Below are 7,547 nucleotides of genomic sequence, written 5' to 3'. Positions count from 1 at the left end.
GACTACCGTCTTTGAATGAGGACGCCAGGTAAAGTGTTTGTCGATAGTGAAACCAAGATATTTAACGTAATTAGCGGGTTTTAGGAGATTATCGTCAACGGTTAAGTTGAGATATGATGGATTTTTCTGAATTCTACTACGTTTTCTGGGAGGAAGAAGAAATAATGTTTCCTCCTCCTCTGGTTGCACCAGCTGGCGAAAGAGTTAATAGCAGACTGCATAGCAGTATTAATTTGCAAGGCAAGAAAGGCTGTATCATCTGAGTATTGAAAAAATTGAATGTTGTCTGGAAGTGGCGTTAAGTCTAAAACATATAAAATACTGTATATTATAAGAGGATAAAGTGCTGAACTCTGAGGCACGCCGGAATATTGAAAGATGGAATGTGAAAGAGCCCTATTGATTAAGATACAGGTCAATCTGCAAGAGAGAAAATTATAAATGAAACGGACGTAGGCAAGAGGAAGTTTGAAATTCAATAATTTAGCAATGAGACATTGGTGCCAAATTACATCAAATGCTTTTTCGAGATAAAATAATACTAAGCAGGATGGATTGAAGGTGTTGTAATGATCGGTTATTATATGAGCATCCGTAAATTTGGTAGTTGATTCAGTAATTTGGACGAAAACCTGCTTGATGGTTCGGGAGGAGATTTTTAACAGAAAGGTGTTGATGGAACCTGAGAACAAGAATACATTCGAGAATTTTGCTGCAGATGGATGTTAATTGAATTGATCTGTAAGACCAAACGCTATTGGCAGGTTTGTTCGGCTTTTGAAACATTAAAACTTTTGAGGTTCTCCAGTAAGAAGATATGTAACCTGTTCTGAGTATAAATGTAAAAATGAGAGGTAAGAAGTGTAGGAGAATATACGGCCTTCTTTGATATGGCGGTATGTGATCTCATCTATGCCAGAGGCAGTATTGCGTTTTCGTGCTATGGTGTCTTGAATTTCAACGGTGGTGATAGGGGTTGTAAGTGGACGGTTGGCTGGAAGAGAGTGGAATATATTGGTTGAAGGTGAGGAGACTGAAAGTTAACTTTCTCGACTGGATGTGTTTTCGACTGATCAGTAGATGATAGAGGAGTAAAAATTGTTTGTAGATAATCAGCAAAAGCGTCCGCTTTATCTTTATCGGTATGAAGAGCTTTGTCATAGTGAATTAATGGATATGGTGTATGTTTCTTTTTGCCTGTTAGGATGTTGAATCTTTTCCAAAATTTCGTGGGGTGAGTAGTGTCTGAAAGTTTATTTCAAGTGTCTATTCAACGGTGTTGTTTATATGCTCGTATGTAGTTTTGGACTGTCTGTTGAAATTGTCCATGAAACCTCAGGGATTCGACATTGCTAGTGCGTTGATAATATCTATAGAGTTCTCTGGAACGATGAATAAGTGGAAGGTATCTGGGAGGGAGTTGAGGATGATGAGGAAAAATATTTGACTTGGGAATGTGATATTTATCGGATGAATGAATGGAAGTCATGATAACTTTAAGTGCATGATATAATCCTTCTTCTGTAGTGGAGTCTTCTAAGTTTTCAATTCTGTGCTCAAGAGAAATGCGATATGCCTCCCAGTCTGCTTTATCAAATCGTGTGACTTCACGTGATGGAATAGAATTGGAAGGGTTTAAGATTCGGAGTGCGATAGAAAGTTTAGTTGGAAGGTTATCACTGCGAATCGGATCAAGTACGTGCACAATGCATCGGTCAATGAGATTATGCGAAACTATGACTACATCTGGTGTAGTGTTTGAAACATATCAAGTTGGTTTGGATAGTTGCAGATTAGTGCCTGTAGTATGCGTGGTGATGAAATTCTGGGAGTTGCGTTTTTGACAAACGACTGTGAAAATTGTAGGTCAAACATGGTGACTAATATTCGAAAGTTGTTGGAAACATATTGAAAAGAAAAAAAACATAACGAAGCTTATGACCAGGGCGAATGTAGATTGTTGCAATGGTTATATAAAAGTTTGAAAAATAGAGAGTAACAATCAAGTTTTCAGACAGATTTTGCATTGTATGATGGAAGATACGATATGGTAAGCTGCGAGGGATACCAATAGCTAGCTACCCCACCATTTGCTTTACTGGCTAGTATGGTGCTGTCATGGCGAAGTACATGATAGTTCGAAACTTTGCTGGAGAGTGCAGCTATAAGGTGAGTTTCGTTTAGTAAGAATGCATAAATGGTTTTCTTCTAAAGAAGTTGTTCGAACAAAGTCTTGTGTTCCTGTAAGGAGCTGATATTCGGAAACATTAAACTAACATGAGAGTCCACTCAATGTTGATAAGTTCTAAGGTCAGTGTTGAGAATAGAAGTGTGATAATATACAATTTGAGCAGAGTAAATTGCTTGGAAGTTAACATTGAGGATCCTTTTGGCTGCCAGTTAAATTTGTTGGAGGACGTGTTGCCGTTGGAAGTTAAGACTATTTTGAAGTACTGAGGTGAGAAAGGAAAGACACTAGTTGATTTGAATTGTTTGGAAAACAGAAGTTGGCGTATCCATAGGATTGTCGGTAGGTGCCGTAACCCGTAAGGGCACAACTAGTTCTGGCTTGCTTGGTTCTGGACGAGGCCGTGCTTTACACTTGTAGCTAAAAGTGGGATGAGCATCTCCGTAAGTACTACGCGCTGGTGAATTTTGGAAGTTTGGGCAGGTTTTCGTGTTGTGAAGTTGTGAGCAGTATCCGCATTTCGCAGGATTACGGCTTTCCGCTGTGCCATGCCTGTTTTAAATTTGGCATTTCTCACAACGCAATGGAAGGGGAGCTGGAATGTGTGATGGCCCAAACCTGTGACGCATTTTTTATAAATGAAAGCTCCATTGCAAAGTAAAGTATCAATGGTCTCTCGAGAGATAGTTAAAACGCGGATCATCAGCTTTTAATTCGTCGGTGACTTTCGTCGTTGCTTATACTTGGTTCGACTCCACTTATGACTACTGATAAAGCAGGTTAAAGGTGTGGAGAAGGTTGCTGTTTGATATGCTTATCTTTTAGTTTCTGCATGTTAGCGTTTTTGCCAAAAATCTCAAATGAGTATTTATTTTGAATAGTGGTGGCGAAGTTAGGATCTGGTGATTTAATTATTATCCCGTTGCGAGTTTTAGTGATATGAATGACTTGTGATCGAGTGAAATACTTTGTTAGTTGAAGAGAGATTTGCTTCTCATTTTGAAACTTCAGATCGTAATTAGTAAGTAGATAAGAATAGAACGTCTAGAGAAGGAAATTGCTGCGTATCGTCGGAGATGGTACTTTTATCTCGGTAGATACAGGTTGCACAGGCTACGAAGAGTGGTGCGTTTCTGGCGGTGGCGACTTCTGTTGTCTACGAGTAGTTCGCATTGGAGCTGGGGATCGCGAACGAGATCAAACATCTGTCCGGGATCTCTTGCTATTTTTGTGTTTATCCGTTTTATTGATAGCGCCAGTGGAACCAGAAGATGAATTTGTTGTTTGTCCGGTGTCGATATCCATGGTCGTCAAGATGGATGTGATGACCCAACAGAATATGGAATTCAGATGGAAGACGTACTGAATGAGAAGATGAAGAATGATGCAACAACCGGCCTCTCTCCGGTGGAACCCTCTATCTCGCCGCACCATTTCGCCAGTAGCAATGATTGCCTGGTTGCGTCCACAATTCAAGCTCGATCAAAACATAGAATCGATACCTAGGTACCTCGGTCCGAGAGTTGAGAGCCAATTGGAAGTATGTTTTCTGGATATTGTTCGTTTGGTCACTTGAATACTTTGATGTGTATATCTTATTGTGAGAATATAGTTTGTTGTGTATCTATTGTCAAAACTTAAAACTTATTTATATAACAATGTATCAACGTTATTGCTTTAATTTAACTTTATGTTTCAGGTAGTCATTTTACGATATCTTACAAGCGTAATTTTCCTTCTCCTCTCAAATATTTTTCTGAATGGCAAAAAAACATTAGCAAAAAGTAGTTGGTCAGGTAAGTTTCAAACCCAGCTTGTGTTGTGGTAATTCAGTACACTAACAACCAGAATACTGGGATAAGGATACTGGGAAAATAAGAAGTTCATTTTAATAATTTTCACCTACTCTCTGGCCCTGATGATTCTTTGGTGATTCCAAGTATATCTGTGTATCTGTTGGGAACATCTGTGTAATTATTTTGGTTAAATATGTCACTGTTAAAAGAACTACTTACAATAAACACGCTCTTCTAATTAACAGTATACCGTATTCTGTATGAAGCGATTATGCAATATACAAAGGAACAATTCATATCAGCATAATAAAATGTAATTACAAATCGTAATAAACGCTATACTCTTAGTAGAATAAATATTAGATTTTTAATGATTTTCTTGTAATCTACGGATTAAAATTACTTTCATACATATCATTTTAAACCGAGTTAAAAAAAAAACGAGATTATCAAGTTGACAAGCGTCATATTATTGGAACTGTATAATATTCATATATATTAGCTAATGCAGGCATCTTAACAAATGTACCATATTTCGTTAATGTATGTATGAATGTACGTATAGATATAGATATGAATGTATGTATGTATGTTTGTTCACGTATTTCTCATAAACTGCAAATCCGATTGTTATAATTCTTTGAGTAGTGTTTTGGGTACCTTCCAACTTAGAGAATAGTGTCAGTGTCATTAAAATAAGTTCAGTAGTTTAATAGATATGAACTGTTTACTGTTACCAGTAAGGTAGTATTTTTAGTACTCTTAGTGAAGGGGAGCTAGGTACTTAATGATATAACAAGTAATTGATGATTACTTAAACAAAATTAGAACTAAGACCTATTTATATACTATATAAGTAGGTACCATAGACATCATACACATAACATTATGCACGCTTGTATTCCATATATACTTTATTTACAAAGGAACCAAGAACGTTGTCGTGATTGGGGAGACACTCTAGGTTGTCGCCATCTTAAAACCCTAAACACTTCACTATCAAATATGTCAGTTCGAGAAACAAACTAAGCCAATTGCTAAATCTAATATTTTTCATGTATTTCTTTAATACCTATTCAATATCTGACTTCCGAAGATAAAACGGAATAAACTTATTGACCGCGCCTATAGCGACAACTCCCAGTCACAACTTCCCTTCAGTTTCAATTTAAAATAGGGAAAGACTGAGAAAAGATATATAGGGAAGTCAAAGGGAAAGAAAACAGAAGGTAAAAGAGGGAGAATAAGGAATAGAAACAACAGAAAAAGTTCGGGATAATTATCGAAATACAGTAAAGAGATTCAAATGAGTAGTAAAGGTACTTCATATCCCAATTCTATTACTCGACAATCGAGTTTGAACTGTTCATGATAATACACGTTTCCTCATAAACTCTGATCTGGGTCCAGACAACTGCACAAGTTGGAGATACCCTAACCCAGTCCAGATGATGAGAAGTACAAAGTTAATTGTTTTATTGGTATTTCTGATCATTAAATAATTTTCTTCCATTTACTTGCTTTAATGTAGTGAACCAAACACATGTTTGAGTTAGCCAGGAATAAAAAATCTAGATAATAAACGTATCTACCATAAATCGGAGTTCTTGAAGTTTTGGACGAAACTGTTATCATCCCTAGTTTCATTCCGTTACTTCGGCTTGCCTTTCAGAGTCGCCTTCATAACCTAGGTCATGACTCATATGTAAACACATTTTACAATTAAACATACACATAACAATGACTATTAATTTGCATTAAACTTTAGAATTCACTATTTAAAACTAGAATTACCATTCACTCCCCACACATTCATACCGTATTTGACAATGTATAGTTACAGGTGAATGAGTCCAATATTGCTTCGAAAGGAAACTATCACCTAACTACAGTTTCGTAAGATTTATTACATTTACTAATAATATGAACACAAGAAAAGATGTTACATATATATATAATTTGCATTTCTAAATTATATTGCTGAAATTAATCACCGAGAGGATAGCTTAAGAAAGATCCCCTTCAGGAGGGAAAGGAATCTTCACGTCCTTATTCAATCCATACCGAGTTTTAGAAGCTAACATGTTAGGCCAAATGAGAGTAAGTAGGAGTCCCTACTAGAGTTTACTTGAACATATTAATGTTTAGATTCAGGTACACCGCCATGTTTCCCTAGATTACAAATATACTACCCGCATACACAATTATATCAAGAACAGGCTATCGGACCTAACTATATGACGAATGGAAAGGGGGAAAATTCTGTATTGAATCTCCAAATGTTAGTTTGAAGAGCTCACACAACCGGAAAATCAATTCACTTCAATGCAAATCCTGTCCAGAACTATTTATATTCACAAACATAGCTTTCACGGCACGAGATTTCATATTTCATATCTTCCTGTTCGTTTTTAAGGTAAAATTACAATAAATTGGAACTCTTTTAGCTTCCGAGCTGTTTATATCATATATTAAAATGTCATTACCTGGTTTTAGTAGCTGTTATGTGAAATTGATCAAAATTATTACTACGTCGATATACGGTGTTTATGATGGTTGCACAACAAAGACGAAGAAAACGCGTAAATTTGCTGAGATTGCATCTAGTTCCCAATCACAACGCAGAAAATTCGCGCGGCGGGATTACAACACGAACAAAAAATTGTAAAAGCCAGATCAAACCGGATTATAGCAGGAAATTGGTATTTCATCGGAACAAGGGTGGTCCAAAGTGTCCTACCAAATGTCGTATTGGTGGAAAATTTAGAAAATTTTTCCCAAGTACAGCCCTATAAATTACATTGGGATAATAATGTATATTTTATAATTATCCAAATGAGATGCCTATACACAAAAAGTTACCGAGAAAATAATATATAAATGAAGGAAATTATTTCCCGTAAACCTACATTTTTAATTATTCTGCAACTTCTAAATTAATTTTATTTGGACAAAAACAAAAAGGGATTTGGTATGTAAACTAATAGTTATATAGTAAAATATGATAATATATACTATCATATTATACAGTATATACAGTCTGGTTAAAAATTATTCGGACCGGAAAAATGTATACTACCTCAGCTGTAACTGAACGTTACACAAATACTATTCGAAAGTAGTGTTATGTTATATTTTTGGTCCTATATAAAAGTAGATATGCTTGTTGTCATTTGATCAAATCGCAGATTTGTTTAACAAATCTATGAATTCCACGTCATTTCATTTTCGCATAATTACAGTTAATTCACACATAGAAAATTGTTACTAGAGGTTATTTCTGCGTCACACAACGGTGGTTCAACAAAACACCAATGACCATGAACTGATGAAAGTTGAATTAAATCACTAAAAGCCAAAACGTATACTCCACCTAAAGATGCACAACTTTTAAACTCTTGTAAACCAAGTATATGATACGTAAAGCTCATATAATAAAATGGAGATTTAATCTATTTTAAGCCATTTAGTATGTCACCATTTTCTTGTTTGCTGCTCTAAACGATGACCTGTTAACTCTTTGCATGTTACAGATCGATCGTTTTCTACCGGTAAATTAAAGA

This window comes from Thermobia domestica, chromosome 10, assembly GCF_964235325.1.
Source record: "Thermobia domestica chromosome 10, izTheDome1.hap1.1, whole genome shotgun sequence".
NCBI lineage: Eukaryota > Metazoa > Arthropoda > Insecta > Zygentoma > Lepismatidae > Thermobia > Thermobia domestica.
This window is presented reverse-complemented; position numbering follows the sequence as displayed.